Source organism: Myotis yumanensis, unplaced genomic scaffold, assembly GCF_028538775.1.
Source record: "Myotis yumanensis isolate MYYU_CA2020_CCGP unplaced genomic scaffold, mMyoYum1.0.hap1 SCAF_15, whole genome shotgun sequence".
Lineage (NCBI taxonomy): Eukaryota > Metazoa > Chordata > Mammalia > Chiroptera > Vespertilionidae > Myotis > Myotis yumanensis.
The window spans coordinates 36,466,380-36,489,687 of record NW_027223766.1 but is presented as its reverse complement, the minus strand read 5'-3'; the positions used below and the strand labels follow the sequence as shown (position 1 = coordinate 36,489,687).

General features: G+C 45.3%; 1 long non-coding RNA gene across 1 annotated transcript in view; it reads left to right on the top strand.

The window, feature by feature from the left end:
* Nucleotides 1-21,364, top strand: part of LOC138993116 (uncharacterized) — a 148,729-nt gene extending 127,365 nt beyond the window's left edge. Inside the window, exons 5-12 of the long non-coding RNA XR_011468229.1 lie at nucleotides 519-645; nucleotides 2,325-2,401; nucleotides 7,546-7,667; nucleotides 9,328-10,210; nucleotides 13,152-13,556; nucleotides 19,442-19,562; nucleotides 19,936-20,191; nucleotides 20,657-21,364. This is a non-coding gene — a long non-coding RNA (uncharacterized lncRNA). The remainder of the gene's footprint in view (nucleotides 1-518; nucleotides 646-2,324; nucleotides 2,402-7,545; nucleotides 7,668-9,327; nucleotides 10,211-13,151; nucleotides 13,557-19,441; nucleotides 19,563-19,935; nucleotides 20,192-20,656) is intronic.
* The last annotated feature ends 1,944 nt before the right edge of the window (nucleotides 21,365-23,308 follow it).

Sequence of the window (23,308 nt, the reverse complement as noted above, 5' to 3'; positions counted from 1 at the left end):
TGATATTGATGTTATAGTGTTTTTTTGGCAACCATCCTTTGAATGCATTCCACAAACATTGAACTACCAAGTTACTTTGTTCTTGAATCAACAGTAGTAATTCCTCATTCTGTTGTGATTATGTCAGATTTCACATTAAATACTATGTTCCAATATTTTAGGTTCATTTTTTAATTTAAAACTACAACTGAAAGTTTTTACCTGATAGCAGCTTTTACCTAATAGCTCCTCACATAAAGAATTGTGGAAGCTAGTTCTATCCTTCTAAATATTTATATCTGAAGTCGTATATTAAAAATCTTTTAGCCACTGTGGTAACACTATTAGTGATCACTAATGGTTTTTTTCCTCTTCTTCCTGGAGAAGCAGCCATACAACCATTTTTAACATTTCTTTTTATTAAGTATGACCATTTGACTGAATTTTGGCTAATGCAAAGAGAGGTCGATGATGCTGTTACTTTTAGGCCTGGCTCATAAAAACCTCTCACCTATCATTTTCATTCTTTTGTCTGATAGAGTGAAGAGGATTTCCTGGACTTAGAAGAAAGGGATGAACAGACTGGAAACCAACTGGATGACTGAATGGCTACATGGAGAAGAATCTGCCCACTTTCCTTTCAACAACACACATTGGGCTTACTAAGTATTCAATATTTATGGCATTAAGACATTGACAATTTATAATTATTATGAGAATTAGTCCACCTGGCTAATAGAGACAACCATCTGGTACATCTGAAATTATTTAAAGGGATTGTTAAATATATAAGTTCACAAGTTCCTGCAATTTTTCCTTCAAAATAGACTAAAAAAAATTAAAATCCAGAAAATATTAATCTATTTTTTAAATCAGCATTTAAAGTGATTTTTTTAAATTTGAGGTATGGTTACAATTAGCAAAATGTTATAGGCCAAAGACAACATATAGTATGTTTGATTAAAGCACTCAGTTTTAGGTGTCAAATTCAAGATGAACTTCAGTGAAAATTTTGCCCTGTGAATATGTTTCATCTTTTCTTTTTTTCTGACTTGTTGACATTTTTCTCTACATTATATCTATTTTCTCACTAACTTGACATAACAAAATATTTAAGTAAATATTACAGACCATTTCCAAATCTTAATTTAACATGATTACTCTTTTTATTAATTATCTTAAGTTCTGGCTTTAGGATGATTATATAGATGAGAATATAAAATGAAGCTCATATGGAAAGCATAGAGTAAACTTTGTTCTTTTGCTTTTATTCCCCTTTATTAATATTATCTAGTATTTAAAAAATCATTTGGTTAGAAAATTTGTATTTAATAAATTTAAAATATAAAATACACACTTTTAATAGCTTATGTAAAATTTTCTTTTAAGTCTTCATTTTTATGAACTAACCTTGTATGTGCACATACGTGTGTACATGTATGTATTTACTACTGCCACTAAAGGCTTACCATTATAAATCTAAAATATTACCAATTAATTCATGTACTCATAAAGTATTTACTGCTTCACAGAGATAGGTTTTATCAGTTGTAATTCTATTTTTTTTATTTTAAAGGTGCAGGCATTAAGAAAACGTATTTATAAAAATAGCCAGGGATATGAAAAGTTGTGATGTGATGTTATCATTTCATTATTTGAAATCTATGCAAGATTGTGACAATGAAAACATGATCAGGTTGATTAGAAATTCCTTCAGTTATTTTTAAGAGAAAAGAATGGAACCCACCTGACTTTAAAGGATTTGTTATCCATGTGTAACAAATATTACCCAAATCTTAGTTGCCTACAACTGTTCCTGGAGGATATGAGCTGGCCCCATCCCCCTAACTCTATCAGGCATCACACTACCTCCCACCACAGGAATGGGATGAGCAGCTCATAAGTTTCCATGGAGAGGTAGGTCACATGACCCAGAGCTGGCCAATAAATATATTGCACTTTAAAAACCACAATGATTAACTCAGGGCTGGGCATGTGACTAGTCAGGTCCCATGATTCAGTCCATAATGTTGGAATCATGGGAAAGGAGAAGTTCTATTTCAGTTGGAGAGCTGAGCAGTTATGCTCTGAGTCTGTGGCTGTTGGTGGCCATCTTGCTTTCATAAAAAGAAAGCCCAGGTGAGAATGACAACAGCACAGAGGGAAGTAAAGCTAAGAGCTCAGAAGAGGCCTTCTATGCTGAATTCTTAGAGAGTCCAGGTACAGTCTTGCCTGAAGCTGTCTACAGTTAGACATCTTAGTTACATAAATTGTTTCCTCCTCCTCTGATTCGTTGCTTGTTTTCTGACATTGGCTATCAAGAGAATTCTGACTTTTCTTTCCAGCAGGCTAAATGGAGTTTCCTGGAACTTCCAACAGTAGGGATAAGGTCAGCTGCAAGGAGGAACTTCCAGCTAACACTGTAAGTCTTGAACTTAATCTTAAGATCAAAATGAGTTTAAGCAATATCTATTGAGGGCTGACTACTGGCTAAACCAATGCAATCCTTGTAAGATGAACCCTGTTAAGGTAGCAAATGCTCGGCACTTGAAGGCAGGCATGAGCAAGATCTGACAGTTGGGACCGAACTCTCAAGTGAAGAGGCTGCAGAAGCCTTCAGGGTTCAGGAGCAGTGCTTGGGCCAAAGCGATGCCCTAGGTTTTCAGATGGCTGTCGGCTTCTGGCTAAGGAGGTGGGGGCGGGGGGGGGGGGCTGTAAGGGGCAGATTACCAGGTCCCAAAGCTGTCCTGAAGGCCCACTGTGTGTAGATTCAGAGTGGACAGAGAATAAAAGCCAGAAGCTTTTCTCAGGGATGTTCACAGATCAAATAAGGACACACCAGATAGAGCATGATAGTTCATTAGCTGCGTTCATGGTGAAGGGCAGGGGGATTGAACAGAGACCCAGGCGTGCTAGGGAACTTTTAAAGACAGAGAATTTTGAACTGAGACTTGAAGTAAAAGAAAACCCACATAAGAGTGACAAACTACAAAGGGATATTAACTTTTAATGTTGAAAGATGATGTGAGAGGTGGCAGATTCAAAAGTGTCCTGGTGGCCCAACAATATCATATACTTTATTACTTGAATATTTTACTATATCCACATATTAATTTTTAACTAAAAATGGTTTATAGAGCATCTTTCACCAATTTATATTTTCCCACTCTTAAACATTAATATTAAGCCAAATCATAATTCAAATTATAAAATTCTTCAAATCCTTTATGTCCAGTGGTCTAATAAGAATTTCAAGAAACTTTATACTACTTGACATATTTTTAGATGAACATCTAAAATTCTTCATTGAAAATTGACATAGCTGCAAAGAATTAAAGGAGATATAAAGACTTGTGATGTGACATTGTTGTTTGATTCTTCGAAATCTTTGCAAAATTGTGACAAAGTACAATAATCAGGCTGATTAGAACTTCCTTGAATTATTTTTAAGAGTAGAGATTTGGAATCCAAATCTCAGTAGCCTACAATGAGGTTTAATGATCTCTCATGCTGCATGTCTACATGGTTCTGCTCCATGATATCTGCCCTCTGGGCTCAGGCTGTCAACTCAGTCTTGAATACTGTCTCTGTTGTGGAAGAAGGAGAAGAGAGGTGATCAATCACACACTGGTTTTTAAAGTGTGTGCTCACATTTCTCTGTTCATCAGCCCCTTTGCCATCTCTGAGAGCAACAGGGTCAGGGCTGTGTAATTCCACTGAATGACTGGCATCAATCAAGGGCACTGAATGGGGTGAATTGTAATCCAGTCCCACATTAGGCTTAAGATTTAGATGTTTACCCAAGTAGTGATGGAATGCCATTGAGTACAGTTTTCATTTTCAATAAATCACTCTGACCATAGTGAGGAGAATAGAAGATTAGAAATGGGCAAGAGTGGATTTAAGGAGAAAATAAGAGGCCATTTCAGTCTTCCAAAAAAGTAAAATATAATAGAGCTTTAGTCTAGGGTCATGACAGTGGAAATGGAAAGAAACCACAAAACTCAAACCATAGGAGGATCTAGTGATGCCGAGAGATGCTGTGGCCTCGAGTGATGGGTGGTGTTGGTGGTGGAAGCCACAGCCGACATGGTTTCTCATGTCTTACCAGTTAGTTACTCCGGTCTATTGAGGAGTCAAGCTATTCTAGTCTCTGTTTTTGGATCCTGTTTTCTCCTAACAAATATCCCCTCCTTCATAATAAGTAAGTAAATAATTAATTAACTAATTAGGTCAGTTAAAGGGGGAACAATATATTAATAAGGTAATGAGATTCTGAGTGAGCTGACAAATGAGTGACAGGTTGGGCATGGGAATTTATCTGTACCCACAAATGTTCCAAGAGAGAAGAGAAACTAGACTCACCCGGAAGAAAAAGAAAGTCCTCCCTACTGGGCTTGCCTCAGAGGAGTCCCTCCCTTCTATCAACACATCAGGGGTCTCTCTTCTTCTAGGCAGCCAGGACCAATTTTAACTGCAAGGGAGAAAGGAGGGGTGGGCAGGAGAAGAAGAGGGGAGGAAGGAAGTGGATGATGGATGGGCTCCCTGGACCCTCTACATCATCCTCTCCTTCCCTCTCCTCCTTTCCATCAACCTCCCTACACTTCCCTATCAGAGTCCCACACTGCTTTTCAGGGTTGGGAGGTCTCGGGATTCACAAACTCCCCCAAAGAGATTTTTTGTAGCAGCAGCAGCAGCAGCAGCAGCAGCAGCAGCATCAGGCAACCTTCCAGGAACTTGGAGCCTGGGGTCCTCACAGACACAGAAAACCCAGATCCTCCTCTGTCCTGGGCTCACAACTGGAGAGACATGTTCTGAAATTGAGCACAGTGTGTCAGAGCGGAGGGGGTGCTGGGATTTCATTTACCCCAGAGCCTCATGCTGCTGATGAGAGAGCAGGAGCCCAGGGAGGGGAAGCAATTCCCTCAGGGCCACCCAGTGAGGGCCTGAGTGGGACTGGAAGCTAGTTCTAGATGCTGGCTCATATAGAACTCATTTCCTTTGGAAGACTCTGGGGTGATAAATTCCCCAGAATAATTAACAATCTTGAAAACTTCCAGTAGATCATTGTAGGTGCTCAGTAGATTTTTGTTGACTAGATCATTATAATCTGACACACACACAAAAATAGCAGGCCTTGAAGCTGGTAGCGGATCTCAAATCTTGAATTCAAAAAGGGCATTTCACTCCTTTTTTTTATATAGTTGAAATGGGAATTGGGAAAGGAAGTGTTGCCACATAGCTTCTTTTGTTAAAAAGAGACAAGTGCCCCGTCGGTGTAGCTCAGTGGTTGAGCATTGCCCTATGAACCAGGAGGTCACTGTTCAATTCTGGTCAGGGCACATGCCTGGGTTGGGGGCTCAATCCCCAGTGGGGGTGAGGGGTTACGCAGGAGGCAGCTGATCAATGATTCTATCTCATCATTGATGTTTTTATCTCACTCTCCCTCTGCTTCCTCTCTGAAATCAATAAAAATATGTTTTAAAACAAATAAAGGAGACAACAGGCTGTGGGTAGAGGATATGTGCAGGTCCAACCCAGGAAATTAAGCACAGAGGAAGCTGGAGACCCATCCCTGCTCTATCAGGCATCACGCTACCTCCCACCCCAGGAACAGGGTGAACAGCTCACAAGTTTCCATGGAGAGGGTGGTCCCATGACCCAGAGCTGACCAATCAGTACATTTCATATCCTAATCCATAGTGATTGGCTCGGGGCTGGGAATGTGACAGTTAAGTCCCATGAGTCAGTCCCTAGTGTTGGAATCATGGGAGAAGAGAAGTTCTATTTCAGTTGGAGAGCTGAGCAGTTATGATATGAGCCTGTGGCTGTTGGTGGCCATCTTGCTTTCATATAGAGAAAGCTCAGGTGAGAATGACAACAGCGCCAAGGGAAATAAGCAAAGCCAAGAGGTCAGAGGGGTATGTTTGCTGGATTCATGGGGCGCTCAGGTAGTCTTGCCTGAGCTGTCTACACTTAGACATCTCAGGTACATAAACTGTTTTCTCCTGCTTTGGTTGTTTGCCTCCCATCTAATCTGGATTTCCAAATGGAGTCAAGTGGTATCTGTTGAGAGCTGGGTACTAGACAAACCAAATTACCCCTCATGGGATTGATTAACCTTGATAAAGTAGCAACTGATGTTTCCATTTTAGAGGGCAAAATTGAGGCTCAGAGAGGGAGGTCCAGAGTGAGGAAGCGAGGAGCCAGACTGCACACCACATTCTGCTTGTACTCTGGGAAGATGCTTAATGTAACTTGTCCACATGAGGGTGGCTAAGGCACCCTGCTCTATACCCAGTGTACCGTGGGTGCCTGAGGCTTGGAAACTGTCCTGTGCAGGAGACTTGCAGAACCCATTTCACTGATGGGTGGTGCTGGACCTTTTTTCACTGGCATGAACTCACCCTCCTAGCTTCCCCATGCCCAGCATCCTGTCTCGTTTTCCTGGGCAATAACACAAATGCTCATGTAACCACACAGGCAATCATCCATTCTCAGAATAGCATCTGGAGCTACCATGGGTGAGGACCAGAGTGTGTGGCCCTCCACTATACCAGGTGACATCTTCTTCCTTTGGATTTGGGAAACTGTCCTCCCCATTTACACACCAAGGGCTTTTCCAAGACATGCAGAGAACCTCACCCAGTGTGAAAGGGATGGATCAAGTCCTTTCTATGTCTCCCTTCTACGGAGGTCATGTTCTCCTTTCTATGCACCAGGCCTCCTGTTGCTGACAGGAGGCTGAGCTGACCATAAGTCGACAGCTCAGCATTTGAAGGCAGGCATGAGGCAAGATCTGACAGTTGGGACCTCATACTCAAGCTGGAGAGGCTATAGAAGCCCACAAGGTTTGGAGGCAGTGCTTGGGCCAAAGTTATTTCCTAGGTTTTTGCCCACTGTGTGCAGACTCAGTGTGGACGGAAAAGAATAGACAGAGGCATGCCTCAGGGCTCTTCACAGATCAAATAAGGGCACACCAGACAGACAGAGCACCATAGCTCATGAGATGCTTTCAGCGGGAAGGGCAGGGGCCTTGAGGAGATACACGTGCACTGAGGAAGTAGTTAAGGACAGACAATTTTCAACTAAGACTTGAAGGCTGTAGTAATTAGATATGTCTTTGGTTGAACTAACAGAAAGCCTACTAAGAGTGGCTTAAACTATAGTGTCTTCTAACATTTAATGTTGTACATGATGTGAAAGATGGGAGGTCCAGGGCTGGTCTGGTGGCCCAACAATGTCAAAATACCTCAGATGCCTTGCACCTCTGCATTCCACCATTACCAGAATATATTTCTCACTCCCTCATGGTAGCACTATGGCTGCCTGCATGCCAGCCTTCACATCTGCATAGTTAGCGCTTAAGCCAGAAGCAAGGGTCCACCTTCTTCCCAGCCCATCTATTTCTCTACAGGAAAGAGCATCTCTCCCACAAGCCCTGTAGACATCCCCTGCTATCTCATTGGTTACAACTGGGGCTCAAGTTCCCCAGCTAAGCACTAGCAAGGATAATGCAGTTGCTGTAACTTCCTGGAATAATTGTGATTTTTTTTTCAAACTGAGTATCCACAGGAAGAAGGCAATGTGCTGGGTGAGCAACCAACATCATCCTGCCATAAAGGAGAAATGAACAAGGTAGCTGAGGGTTCAAAGCCAAGGGAACTGGATGAACAGAACATGCAAAGGTACAGAAGAGCATGAGCCACCTCAGGTGCTCAGGATTGGTAGTGATTCATCACTGCAGGAACACCACACCGGTGGGGAAAGGTGGGCAAGGTGTCATATCACATTTTATGCCTGCAGCAGGCAGGCCTTAGGCCAGCCGTGGGCCGGATCCGGCCTGTTTGAAAGGAATAAAACTAAAAAAAAAAAAAAAAGACTGTACCCTTTTATGTAATGATGTTTACTTTGAATTTATATTAGTTCATACAAACACTCCATCCATGCTTTTGTTCTGGCCCTCCGGTCCAGTTTAAGAACCCATTGTGGCCCTCGAGTCAAAAAGTTTGCCCACCCCTGCCTTAGGCAATGGGGAGCTACTGAGAGACACCGAGTGAGCGAGAAAGCAGGAGCAAATAGAAAAACCACAGGTGTGCAAGGTCACCTGTATCATAGGATGACCTTAATCAATGACCTAGATTAGTGAATTTGCTATTAGCAGCCACCTCTTTCAAGATATTAAAAGACACACACTCAGCCCTGTTATTTAGACAGCTGCGATGTTACATCTGTAATGCCTGCAACCTCACCTTTCCCTGCCCTGGGCCCAGCCTTCAGCCCACCACCTCCATCCCCCAGGGCACCTGATCCAACCCAGCACTTTGTGTTGTAATATACATAGGAAGCCCACACCTCTTAGGGTAGCGGTTCTCAACCTGTGGGTCGAGACTTCTTTGGAGGTCGGAAGACCCTTTCACAGGGGTCGCCTAAGACCATCCTGCATATCAGATATTTACATTACGATTCATAACAGTAGCAACATTACAGTTATGAAGTAGCAACAAAAATAATTTTATGGTTGGGTCACAACATGAGGAACTGTATTTAAAGGGCCAGAAATTTGAGAACCACTGTCCTAGGGCGAGGGTAACTGTGTCTCAGTTTCCAGAGGAGAAACAGAAGCTGAAAGTCGGTAAGGGGCTTGCTGGTGAGCTGTGGGGGTGAACCTTGAGCCCAGAACCTGTCTTTCCCACTCCACCATGCTACCTCAGGGCTTCAGAGGACTGCACCCTCCTAACTGTTCCGAGATGTTTGATGAACCTGAGCTTCCTCCCACCCCCAGGCCTGCTCTTTATTCTTAGTGATCAAACCCACCATCCCAGTCCCTTCTTAAAGGGGAAAGGGAAAACACCCAACTCCTGCCTTATAGCCATGAGTCAATGCTGCACTTTGTTGTCCTGGTGCAGTGGTGGGCAAACTTTTTGACTCGAGGGCCACAATGGGTTCTTAAACTGGACCGGAGGGCCAGAACAAAAGCATGGATGGAGTGTTTGTGTGAACTAATATAAATTCAAAGTAAACATCATTACATAAAAGGGTACGGTCTTTTTTTTTTTTTTTTTTAGTTTTATTCATTTCAAACAGGCCAGATCCGGCCAGCGGGCCGTAGTTTGCCCACGGCTGTCCTAGTGTGAACCTCTCGGTCATAATTAGCACAGGCCACAGGACCACAATTCCCCTTGGGCTCTGTAAATGTTAGGCAATGTGAGTGCAGGAAGGTAACCCTGGTCTGCCTTTCTGCCCTGCAGTATGGCTCACAGCCTTGCCCTTCAGAACCACATTCATTGCTGTTGGGAGTCACTGTGATAATTCTCTTTCTCTCTCTCCCTTTTTTCTTCTATTTAGTTGTTCTGATTCAGTCCAAGGGCTACATCACTACATGCTTCTCAAACTGCAGGATGCACAGCCCTGATTCTGTGCAGGGAGCAGGACAAACAAGAGTATCCAATGTATCTTTCTGAAGCACCAAGTTTATTACAAGACTTGGAAGAACCAAGTACTTTAATGAGAATCATCCCCTCGCACAAACATGGAAGGAAAGAGGAACAGGAGAGGTGAAAAGGACCCCAGGGGAACAGGCCGGCTGAGTGGTGGGCCTGCAGCGAGGGGGCCTCTCCTGCTGTCCCTGAGGCGGCTTCATCCATCCTCCAAGCTCAGCAGGTATTTTTGGTCTTGAGTTTTGAAGGCCACAGAGATGCCCGGTGCCCTTCTGATGTGAATTTGTGCGGAGAACATCGTGGCAGTGTGCACAGCTCCACTGTCCACTGGATCTAGTGCTCTCTCACCCAGGGGTCCTGGCGCACACGGTGTGCACATTATGCTCCTCTTCTTCTGGAAGCTCTCCGCGTCCAGCCTTTAGTCTTTCTCCCTGCACCATGTGACCTGGCTCCCTGGAGCTCATCATGGTTCAACTCTTCATTGAAAGTGGAGAATGGGTAGCTTGACCTCCCTGGACTCTGGTTGTATCCCTTCCTTGACTGTCCACCATTTACATGGACTCTACATTTTCCCAAGCTTTTTTTTTTGTGGATGACCTGAGGCAGAGCTTTTTCAACATAAAGACCAAGATTCTCCTGGTGACCCCTGCAGGCCCTGGCTGGTTCCCTCTGGGGATCTGAAGCTGCTGCTATGACTATCGGATCGTTTTGGGTGTCCAGGAATCCCCAGAGCCACCCTGGAGGCTGGGCTGGGTGTGGCGGCCCCTGACTCCGAGATGACTGATGGAATGGTAGGCTCTTTGGTCTTCTGTCACAACCCCTGGTCCTCAGGCTGCTTATACATTTCCAGACACCTGGAGAACTCTGGGTGAACCTCCTGAGTTGGGGAGGGACCATGGCTGTTGTGGTCAGAGGAACAGAAGGGCCCTATCACAACGGTGTGGCACTCCAGTTTTGGTTTCTTGCTGCTCACAATGAGACAAGTGGCCACTATGTTGGTGAACCTCTTGTGCTTTTCTGTCTCTTGGTTCTCATCCCACTCAAAACCCAGGCTCATCACCTGTCTGTCACCCAGGAGTCCATGTAGTCACAGGGAGGCTCACTGTAAGGACTGAGTATTTCTTCTTGGCCCATGTTTAGCCATGGGTCTCCCATAAACTACCTCTGTCCCTTGGATGAGAATCAACAATTTTTTAAATGTCTTTTCCAATTCAAAGGATGGATAAATGGCGTGAGGTATTTATTTTCTGTTTAATATCTGCAGCCGCAGCTCCCTAAAGTGTTTTTTTAGGAAGGGCAGGTCCCTGTCAACATTTTATACAGAACTACTCCTAGGCTCCATACCTCAACCATAGGTCTGTCATATTTTTGGCCCAGAGATAGTTCTGGGGCAGCATAAGAGAGGGTATCACAAACATGTGCAACTTATCGCCCAAAAACTGAATGCTGAGTCCAAGTCTCTGGAGGAGCTCTGCTGATTGATGACTTTTATAGCCATTTCTGTACCGTTCAGAACATGTCGGCCCAACCCCCGCTTCGCTGCCCTCTCCAATGGTGCTGTGGAAGATGTAATCCCATTATGGGGCTCCTGGTCCACAATTTTGCTGTTCCTCTGAGCATCAATGAACATGTTCTTTGGCTCAGGTCCCTATGGACTATGCCCTTTTGATGGCTGTGCTGCACAGGTGATACCAGCTGATGGAAAATACTTCGGGCCTCCTCCTCGGTCATGCGGTAGTGGTCCTCCAGGTAATCGGATATGTTCCCTCCACTTAGGTGCTCCATGATGAGGCAGAGTTTTCTCCTGGTGCCAGTCACCTCAAATAACTTGATTATATTCTGGTGATTGAATGCCTTCATGCATGGAAGTCCTGCAGGGGAAGTCGCTGGAGGAGCCCTGCTGATTGATGACTTTGACAGCCATTTCTGTACCATTCAGAACGTGTCGGCCCAACCCCCCCTTCGCTTCCCTCTCCAAGGGTGTTGCGGAAGTTATAATGCCCACTATGGGGCTCCTGGTCCACAGAGATGGCTGCAAGGTTAACCATATGGTGACTTGCTAACTATACTAACCGACAATACTAACAATGCTAACTATGATTACTAACTACGCTAATACCCTAACAATTCGGACTGTGCTTATTAACTATCCTACAAAACAGTAACTATAATAACAATGCTAACAATCTATACTAACTCTACTGACAATACTAATGGTACAAACATTGCTAATTTAAAATAATATCTAAATTTGTTTAAATACTATCTAAATTTGTTTAAATGAGAAAAACAAAATAATGCCGAGACCCGTTTGGCTCAGTGGATAGAGCGTCGGCCTGTGGACTGAAAGGTCCCAGGTTCGATTCCGGTCAAGGGCATGTACCTGGGTTGCGGGCACATCTCCAGTAGAGATGTGCAGGAGGCAGCTGATCAATGTTTCTGACTCTCTATCTCTCTCCCTTCCTCTTTGTAAAAAATCAATAAAATATATTTAAAAAAAAAAAAAGAAAAACAAAATAATGAAAAAAGAATAAAATAATAAGACAAAAATTAAGTAAATTGAAGAAATGGGAGGAGAACAAAAGAATAGTGAGAACAAGACAAAAAGAATAATAGAGAAGAAAAAAGAGAGCAAAAAAATAAGAAAAAGGAAATAAGCAGAAAGCCCCAACCCCCGAGTGGCTGTACTTGGAGATGGGGTCTGTGAGGTGCTCAAGGTTAAATAAGGTCAAAAGGATGGGGCTCTGGTCCAGTAGGGCTGGTGCCCTGACAAGAAGAAGAGGCACCAGAGCGCCCCCTCTCTGCCACATGAGCACAGTGAGAGGGCAGCGGGCTGCAGCCAGGAAGCGTGACCACACCAGAAACTGACCCCAGGGGACTTTGATCGGAGACTCCCAGCCTCCAGAAGCAGGGAAAGTAAACTTCTGTTGTTTAAGCCTTTCCTAGTCCCTGTGGTTTGGGAGACATTAATCTTCCATCATGCCGGAATCAAAAGTGAACACATCACCTGGCCAATCCACGGATTCCATCCCCTTTGCTTCAGTAACCAGTTTGAGGATGGATGTGTGACCCAAGTCCAGCAAATCTGTGCCAGGACTTAACCACAGAACTATACAAATGGAAGTTCTTTACCCACAGGCGGCTGTCATGGCTACTACTTTGGGGAAACTGACCTGAGAGTGAGGCCTACATGGAGAGCAGCGCTAAGGTGGCTCCTGGTGATGCAATTTGAGCCCCTGCACCAAGCCAGACCTGATGCCCACCTGATTTGGATGGGGTCAGGGCACAGTAGAGCTCTGATCAAAGCCATCAAAACGCTGATCTTGTCTGAGTGCGAGGTTGTGTTCAGCACAATGAAGGAAGGAAGAAAGAGGACTCCAGGGAGAGAAACCCCAAGAGTATGCATGCACGTGCATGTGGGCACACAGTTCAGGTCAGAACAATGCACATCATGGGGGGACTTGCAGCCAACAGAGAGGAGGAGGGCTGTTCTACTCAAATGGGAAGTAATACCACATTACTGACCTCTTTGTATGATGTGCAATTTGCTTTGAAACAAGAATAAAAAGAAGAGACACATTAGGCAGATGTGACAAAGTGTAATGGTTGCATTAATTCAAACAGCATTAAACACGGCGCCACAGCCCATTTGGAATCTTTAAAAATCCCCAGGCCACGCATCTCTCCCCGAGGAGGAAACCCTCAGTGTTGTCACTGTCCTTTTCTTACCAGGTCCAGGGCCTTTAATGCACCACTGCCTGGGATCCCTGGAGGTCAGGCTGCCCGGTCAAGGTCACACAGCTTGTCAGGGCACAGAACACGGACACAGGCTTTCTTACGAAAACCTTGTGTTTGACTCACCGACAGAGGTAGGTTCCTGGGAAGCTATGGAAGCTGAAACAGGGTCCCTCACTAGTAGGGACGTTTCTTAAATCCTGCACATAATTCTGGATTCTATTTCTTAAAAAGCACCATTCAAACTGGCCTCAGATGTTCAACGACAGCCCCGTCAATATAGGAAGACGCCTGCCCCTCCCATGCCACTGCATGGGAGTGCCCGATGCTGACAGCATGAGACGAAAACATGGGGGTTACTGGAAACGACCTCGGGGCTTCTCACTTTTCTACCTAGGACAGGTGATTCTCAGCAGCCCAGAGCCTCCAGCCCTCCCATACCCCCAGCGCTTCAAACAGGCCACCTCGGGGCCTTTGCACAGGGGGATGGTCCCCAATACTCGGCCCTCTCTTGGCCTAGATGATGCCTGCTCCTCCTGCAGCTCTCCCACCCAGCCATCAGCCCCTGGGGCCTCTCGGTCAGTGGTTCTCAACCTTCCTAATGCCTCGACCCCTTAATACAGTTCCACATGTTGTGGTGACCCTCAATTTCATTCTTAGAAATTGAACATAATTAAAGCATAGTGATTAATCACAAAAACAATATATAATTATATATGTGTTTTCTGATGGTCTTAGGCGACCCCTGTGAAAGGGTCGTTTGACCCCCAAAGGGTTCGTGACCCACAGGTTGAGAACCGCTGCTCTAGGTGAATTCTAGCTCTCACTACTCCTTCCTGACGCCCAGCAATGCATCTGGTGCACAGTAAACACGGGGTAAACGTTGTTTAGTGAATGGAGGTGGGAAGGCTGGGCCAGGCTACGGGGACAGCATGTATAAAGAAACAGAGGGCGGGGGTGTGCTAGGGGCAGGCATATGGCTCAAGAAGCCTGGACACTGGGAAGGCATTGGGGAGCGATGGGGAGTGGGGCAGGGAAGGACGCAGGGCTTGTTTTCATTCCCTCTCTGGTTTTTAATGCCCCTGTTTTACAGACAGGGAACTCTGAGCATGATTTGCCTAAAGTCCACAGCAGGGAGGGGTGGTGGGTTCCAGAACTCCTGTCACTGTGTCAGGTCAGTGTGTCTCTGCCCAGCGCTGGCCCCACCTGTGGAGGGATTCTCCCATTGACACAGAGAAATGGAACGCGATCATCGACCCTGCCAGGGTGGCCCCAACAGAGGCACAGTGACGGGGGTCACCTCAGGCTCTCCCCACTCAGTGGGCCCTGGGCAACAGGAGCTGCACCGTCTGCAGAGGCGTTGCTTCTGCTTTCATGGTGCTGTGTCTGCTGCTGTTTGGAATTTCATGGTCTGGCTCTGACCTCGGACAACCAAGACTGGTCGTCCTGGCTGCCGGTTACATTCGTGGGTGCAGTTATGGAGAGTTGCCACTCGTCCACACACCCATAGAAGCCAGGTCTGCGGGTAGGACACATCCCTCCAGTCAGTATTACACTGGGGGGAACTGTTTGACACTTTCTTCTTTCCTCCTTCACCAGCTAAGTTCTCCTGGGCAGCAAGGTCTCAGCCTCCTGCCTCTGAGGGTGGATGGAGGAGGGGGGTCTGGGGTGCAGATGCAACCATGGCCAGGAGTTAATGCAGCAGGGTCGGGCACACAGTAGGTCGGTCTTCCAGAAATAGCTGTTGAATGAAGGATAAAGGTATGAATAGCAAGGCCGTGTGTGGGACTTAAGCAGAAAATGCTGAGGAAGAATTCACATGAGGTGGTGATTGTGATATCAGGCTCCTCCTGGTTACTCTGAGTGTCTGTGCTTCAACCGGTCTCCAGAGATGGTAACTGCAGGTTTATGGGGTACAAGGGATGTAGCAGTGCACTAAGTGGCAGGCTTCTGGGGAGGAGCCCAAGCCGGGGCCGGGCACTGCGCCACTCCTGCTCACCCTGGGCCCCCACTGTACCTACTGCTGCTCAGTAGCGCTGCTGCAGCAGTGGGAGAGGCTCCTACCACCACAGCTGTGCTTGCCAGCTGTGAGCCTGTTTCTGTCTGAGTGGTGCTCCCATTGTGGGAGCCCACTGACCACTAGGGGGCAGCTCCTGCATTCAGCATCTGCCCCCCTGGTGGTCAGTGCATGTCATAGCAACTGGTTGACCGGTCATTCGGTTGTTCTGGTCATTCGGTCGTAAGGGTTGCTTAGGCTTTTATATATATATATAAATTTCTCTTGCCTAGAAAGGGAACAACACATTAGAAATTCACAAGGGTGGATTTAGTGAGAAAAATAAGTGAGCCATTTCAGCTTTCAAGGAAAATGAAAAGGTAGTACTTTAGACAAGGGATATGGATGTGGAAATAGAGAAAAACTACTACATTGAAGAGATGGGAGGATCTAGTGATGGGCAGAGAGAAGCAGAGAAGAGTGAGTCTGTGGCCCCAGGAACAGATGGTAGAAGACACACAGCTGACATGGTTTCCCATTTCTTACCAGTTGCTGACTCCAGTTTTTTTGAGTAGTTCAGCTGCTCGAGTTGGTTTGTTCTTGGTCCTCTATTCTTATAATAAATATTCCTTCTTTATAAAAATAAACAAACATGAGATAAGTAGAAGGGGGAATAAATAGGTTAATAAGGTGATTAGCTGCTTAGTAAGCTGACAAATGAGTGACAGAATGACCAGGGGAATTAATTCATGTCCCCTTATACTCAAAGTGTGAAGAGAAACCAGACTTAACCAGAGGAAAAAGAAAAGTCCTTCCCACTGGGCTTGCCTCAGACGAATCCCTCTCTCCTTTACCGACAATCAAGGGGCTCTCTTCTTCCAGGCAGCCAGGACCAATTTCAGCCACAAGACAGAAAAAAGGGGGTGGGCAGGAGAAGAAGAGGGGAGGGGGAGGGAAGTGGATGATGGATGGGTTCCTAGGACCCTCTACATCAGTGGTTCTCAACCTTCCTAATGCCGTGACCCTTTAATACAGTTCCTCATGTTGTGGTGACCCCCAACCATAAAATTATTTTCATTGCTACTTCATAACTAATTTTGCTACTGTTATGAATCGTAATGTAAATATCTGATATGCAGGATGTATTTTCATTGTTACAAATTGAACATAATTAAAGCATAGTGATTAATCACAAAAACAATATGTAATTATATATGTGTTTTCCAATGGTCTTAGGCTACCCCTGTGAAAGGGTCGTTCGACCCCCAAAGGGGTCGAGACCCACAATTTGAGAACCGCTGCTCTACATCATCCTCTCGTCTCCTTTCCTCCTTTCCATCAACCTCCCTACACTTCCCTTTCAGAGTCCCTCACTGCATTTCAGGGTTGGGAGGGCTTGGGATTCATAAACTCCCCCAAAGAGATTTTCAGTAGCAGCAACAGCATCAGGCAACCTTCCAGGAACTTGGAGCCTGGGGTCCTCACAGACACAGAACCCCCAGATCCTCCTCTGTCCTGGGCTGACTCACAGCTGGAGAGACATGTTCTGAGACTGAGCACAGGACGTCAGAGCTAAGGGGGTGGTGGATCTCATTACCCCAGAGCCTCATGTTGCTGATGAGAAAGCAGAAGCCCAGAGAGGGGAAGCAATTCCCTCAGGGCCACACAGCTAACCTCAGAAGCCTGCTGAGGCAGAATTCATTTCCTTTGGAAGACTCCTGGGTGATAAGAAGCTTCTCAGGATAATTAACAATTTTGAAAACTCACAGTAGCTCACAGGTGCTCAGTAGATGTTTGTTGACTAAATAAATGACATAATAAGACACAAAAGCATGCCTGTCAGCTGAAAATTGACTAAAATCCTGAAACAAGCTTGGGCAGAGAAGAGATGCTGCCAGGTATTCTTTTGTAAACAGAAGACAACAGGCCAAGGGTAGAGAATATGGGCAGGTTCATCCCAGGAAATTAAGCACAGAGGAAACTGGACACTTATTCCTGCTCTATCAGGCATCACACCACCTCCCACCCCAGGAACAGGGTGAACAGCCCACAAGCTTCCATCAAGGTCACATGACCCAGAGCTGACCAATCAGTACATTTCACATCCTAAACCATAGTGATTGGCTCAGGGCTGGGCATGTGACAGTCAAGTCCCATGAGTCAGTCCCCAGTGTTGGAATCATGGGAGAAGAGAAGTTCTATTTCAGTTAGAGAGCTGAGCAGTTATGATACGAGCCTGTGGGTGTTGCTGGCCATCTTGCTTTCATAAAAAAGAAAGTTCAGGTGAGAATGACAACAGCATAGAGGGAAATAAGCAAAGTCAAGAGGTCTAAAGAGTCGTTTTTTGCTTGTTTGTTTTGTTTTGTTTGCTGGATTCATGGAGCGCTCGGGTATAGTCTTGCCTGAAGCTGCCTGCACTTAGACATCTCAGTTACATAAACTGATTTCTCCTGCTTTGATTGTTTGCTTCCCATCTACTCTGGATTTCCAAATGGTTCAAGTGGTATCTGTTGAGATATGGGTACTGGCCAAACCAAATTAATCTCATGGGATTAACCCTGTTGAGTAGCAACTGATGTTTCCATTTTAAAGGGCAAGATTGATGCTCAAAGAAGGGAGGTAAGTGGTTCATAGTGAGGAACTGAGGAGCCCGACCACACACCAAAATTCCACAGCATGTACTCTGGGAAACTGCATAATGTAGTCTGTGCTCCTGACAATGGCTTAGGCATCCTAAGCCCAGTGCACTGTGGGTGCCTGAGACTTGGACACTGATACCTGGCAGTTAGGAGACTTGTAGAAGCAATTTGTTCAGAAGGAAGGAAGGAAGGAAGGAAGGAAGGAAGGAAGGAAGGAAGGAAGGAAGGAAGGAAGGAAGGAAAAGGGAAAAAGGGAAAAAGGGAAAAAGGGAAAAAGGGAAAAAGGGAAAAAGGGAAAGGGAAAGGGAGGGAAGGAAGGGAAGGAAAGGAAGGAAGGGAAGGAAAGGAAGGAAGGAAGGAAGGAAGGAAGGAAGGAAGGAAGGAAGGAAAGGAAAGGAAGGGAGCAGGACCTTCCTTCACTGATAACACCACACCCTCCCAGCTTCCCCATGCCTACCATCCTTTTCTCTACTTTTGCTTGGCAATTAGAGTCATTCATGCTTTTGTGACCACACAAGCATTCCCCCATTTTCAGTCTGGCATCTGGAACTGCCACGGGTGAAGCCAAGAGCCCTCTCCTACCCACTATACCAGGGAACATCTTCCTTTGGGTTTTGGGGAACCCTGCTCCCCACTTGCACATCAAGGTCTTTTCCAGGACATGCAGAGAACCTCACCCAGTGTGAAAGGGATGGATCTATTAAGTCCTTTCCATGACTCCCTTGCCCTGTAGCTCATGCTCTCCTTTCTATGCACAAGGCTTCCTGTTGCTATAATAGGAGGCTGAGCTCACCATAAATCAATAGCTCAGCACTTAAATGCAGGCATGAGGCTGATCTGAGAGTTGGGACCTGCCACTCAAGCTGGAGAGGCTGCAGAAGCTCACAAGGTCTGCAGGCCTTGCTTGGGTCAGTGATTTCAATTCCTAGGCTTCTTTATGGCTCTGGGCTTCTGGGCAAGGAGTAGTGCAGGTACTGCTGTCCTTAAACTCTTCTAGAGGCCCACTGTGTGCAGGTTCAATGTGGACAGAGATGAAAAGTCAGAGGCCTGCCACAGGGATGTTCATAGATCAGAAAGGACACGCCAGAGAGACAGGGCACTCTAGGCTTAGGAGCTGTTTTCATGGTTGAAGGGTGGGAAAATTGAGCAGATACACAGGTGGACTTTTAAGAAAAGAGAATTTTAATTGAAACTCAGAGTCTTTACTGGTTAAATATTTGTTTGGCAGAAGTAACAGAAAACTTGGTTAAGATTGGCTTAAACTACAAAGGTTCTAACACTTAATGTTGATAGACAATGTGAAAGATGGCAGGTCCAGAGGTGGCACTGTGACAGTGTTGTCAGTGACTCAGATGCCATGCACCTGTGTACTCCATTACCAAATGTTGGTGTCACTTCCGCATGGTTGTGCTATGGCTGTCTCCACTCCAGCCATTTCATCTCCATAGTTAGCACCGAAGCCCGAAGCAAGGGTGCACCCTATTTCCCTCCCATCTCTTTCTTTTAAGGAAGGAAAATTTCTCCCAGGGAGGCCCCATAGTTGTCCATTAATATGTCATTGGCCAAAACCGACCTAATCATTAGCAGGGGTTTATGCAGTGGCTGTAACTGCCTTAGACTAACCCCAATCCCTTCCAATTGAACATCCTTAGGAAGAAGGCAATGTGTTGTGTGAGCAACCAACATCATCCCACCATAAAGTAGAAATGGACAAGGTAGCTGAGGATTCAAAGCCAAGGGAACAGAAGAACAAGAGGAGCAGAATATGCAAAGGTACAGAGGTGTGGGAGACACCCCGGGTGCTTGGGATTGTTGATGGTTCATTACTGCAGGAACACCGCCGAGGTGGGGAGAGGTGCTTTAGTTCTCATATTACATTTCATACCTGGAGCAGGGCAGGCCTAAGACAGCGAGGAGCTACTGAGAGACACGGAGCGAGAGAGTAAATGCAGAAGCAGGTGGAAATACCACAAGTGTGCAAGGTTACCTATATTCTAGGAAGCGAGCAGGGTTATTCTGTGGTGGGCAAAGTTATTAATAAACTCTGAAGGCTTCTATTCAGGTAATTACAATTGACAAGAGAGATTATACATGATATTAATGGATGACCTTAATTACTTATCTTGCTTTTCAACAAATTCAACAGCTACCTGTTTCTGGATATTAGAATGCAGGACACTTAGCCCAGGTCCTTTACAGCCATGATGTCCCACCTGTGATGCCTGCAGCTCACCATTTCCACCTGACCTGGACCAGCCTGAGGCCTACACTCCCTGCCCAGGGTGCTGAAAACAACCCAGCACTTAGTGTTGTAATTTATACAGGACACTCTCATCTCTGAGTGTTAGGGTGAGGAGGACCGTATCCCAATTTACAGAGGAGAAAACAGAGGCAGGAAATAGGTAAGGGGCTGATGGGTGAGTTGTGGGGGTGGGATTTGAGCAGAGCCTGTATTTCCCAATCCACCATACCACTTTCTGACTTCAGAAGGGGGTGCCACGACTGACCGAGAGGTTTGCTGAACCTGAGCTTCCTCCTGCCCTCACACTTCCATTTCCTATGGTCAAATCCTCACATCCTGGCACCTTCCTGAGAGGAAAAGGGGAAAGATACAACTACATTATAGATAGGAAACAAAGATGCACATTGTTGTCCTAGTGTGAACCTTTCGGTCATAATTAGCACAGGCCACAGGACCACAATTCCCCTCAGGCTCTGTAAATGTTAGGTAATGTGAATGCAGGAAGGTAACCCTGGTCTGCCTTTCTGCCCTGCAGTACAGCTCACAGCCTTGCCCTTCAGAACCACATTCATTGCTGTTGGGAGTCACTGTGATAATTCTCTCTCTCTCTCTTTCTTCTATTTAGTTGTTCTGATTCAGTCCAAGGGCTACATCACTACATGCTTCTCAAACTGCAGGATGCACAGCCCCGATTCTGTGCAGGGAGCAGGCCAAACAAGAGTATCCAATGTATCTTTCTGAAGCACCAAGTTTATTACAAGACTTGGAAGAACCAAGTACTTTAATGAGAATCATCCCCTCGCACAAACATGGAAGGAAAGAGGAACAGGAGAGGTGAAAAGGACCCCAGGGGAACAGGCCGGCTGAGTGGTGGGCCTGCAGCGAGGGGGCCTCTCCTGCTGTCCCTGAGGCGGCTTCATCCATCCTCCAAGCTCAGCAGGTATTTTTGGTCTTGAGTTTTGAAGGCCACAGAGGTGCCCGGTGCCCTTCTGATGTGAATTTGTGCGGAGAACATCGTGGCAGTGTGTGCTCTCTCGCCCAGGGGTCCTGGCACACACAGCGTGCACATTATGCTCTTCTTCTTCTGGAAGAGCTCTGGGCTCAGCCTTTGTCCTTTCTCCCTGCACCATGTGACCTGGCTCCCTGGAGCTCATCATGGTTCAACTCTTCATTTAAAGTGGAGGATGCATAGCTCGACCTCCCTGGACTCTTTGGCTGTATCCCTTCCTTGGCTGTCCACCATTTACATGGACTCTACATTTTTTCATCGCCATGCTTTTTTTGTGGATGACCTGAAGCAGAGCTTGTTAACATAAAGTTCAAGAACCTGCTTAGCGCCTGCAGACCCTTGCTGGTTCCCTCTGGGGATCCTCAGCTGCTGCTGCTGCTGCTGCTGCTGCTGCTAGGGCTGTGGGTGGACAGGAACCTCCAGGGTCACACTGGAGGGCTGGGCTGAAGGTGGTGGGCCTGGCCTCTGAGCCATGGGTCTTTCATAAACTTCTTCCATCCCTTGGATGAGAATCAACAATTTTTAAAATGTCGTTTCCAATTCAAAAAATAGGAACAATGGCACACCATCTTTTGCTGCAGCTTCCCAAAGTTCTTTTCTATGAACGGCAGGTTCCCAGTGACCATCGTATAGAGAACCATTCCTAGGCTCCATATATCTACCACGGGGCCATCATATTTTTGGCCCAAGAAGTGTTCTGGGGCAGCATATGAGAGGATACCACAGAATGTCCTCACCTTATTGCTCCAAAATTGCTGAGTCCAAAGTCCACCATTTTGACGTCCCTATGAGCATCAATGAGCATGTTCTTTGGTTCAGGTCCCTGTGGACCATGCCCCTTTGGTGGCTGTGCTGCACAGGTGATACCAGCTGACGGAAAATGCCTCGGGCCTCCTCCTCGGGCATGTGGTAGTGGTCCTCCAGGGGGTCGGGTATGTTCCCTCCACTTAGGTGCTCCATGATGATGAAGAGTTTTCTGCTGCTTCCAGTCACCTTGAATAACTTGACTCTATTCTGGTGATTGAATGCCTTCATGCATGGAAGTCCTGCAGGGGAAGCCTCTGGAGGCTGGAGGAGCCCTGCTGATTGATGACTTTGACAGCCATTTCTGTACCGTCCAGAACGTGTCAGTCCAACCTCCCCTTGGCTGCTCTCTGCAATGGTGTTGAGGAACTTGTAATGCCCACTTTGGGCTCCTGGTCAGCAGAGATGGCTGCAAGGTTATCTATATGGTGACTTGCTAACTCTACTAATGGACAAGACTAAAAAACTCTGCTAACTATTATTCGTAACTATGCTAAAGAACAAAACTATGCTAATACTAACATTAACAATGCTAAATATACTCACTACCTATGAAAATAAACAATAACTATGTTAACTAAGTATATTAACTCTACTGACAATACTAAATATACCAACTGTACTCACAAAGCTAACTAAAAAATACTAAAAAAAAATAAAAATGAGAAAAACAAGGACAAATGAAAAAAAGTAGGAAACAAAAAATTTGAGAAAATTAAAAGAAAAAGGAGAAAAAACAACTGAAAGAAGACAAAGAGAATAAAGAAAAATGGAAATAGAGAGCAAAGAAAAAGTATAACTGATGGAGAAAAAAGAGTAAATAAAAGAGAAAAATAAAATGGAGGTGGCGGGGGCTGGACAAGGGGGCATGGGAGTGATAATAAGCTAACAAGTACAAGTCTGATAGGTCACCACAATCTGCTTATGGGTTACAAGGACAAAAACCTTAGCCCAGCCAGCACCTTCTATAGGAGTTTTTTTGTAATTTTATTACAATGCTGCTTTATAAGGCCAGAGCAAGAAACCAGCCTTTCATAGCTGGTAATAAACCATAGTGGTTTCCTCACTTTTTATTCTGAAGCTATCTTTACTCTAAAAAAATTGAAAGACCAGAAAGACCTTTTTGTTGATGTGCGATACTAAAGATTGTCATTTGCTTTATTATAAATTAAAATCTGTAGGATGCATCAGTGACCTTTTCATTTATAATTTGAAAATCTATAATAATTTTTGTCATTGAGAGTCATGATTGTGTCTACCATTAAAAACATTCAATTCCTTTTCCTTAAATTCTGATTGGTTTTAAAATGTTGCTACAACTTGACTGATATCACAATACTCTAAGAAAATATCTGTTTCCTAAGACATGGGAAGGCACAGTATTAACATTTATAAAGCAGAGAGAATAACTTTCATTATATTTTTGCCAGTAAGATCAGGAGCAGAAGCATCAGAAACTTTGGA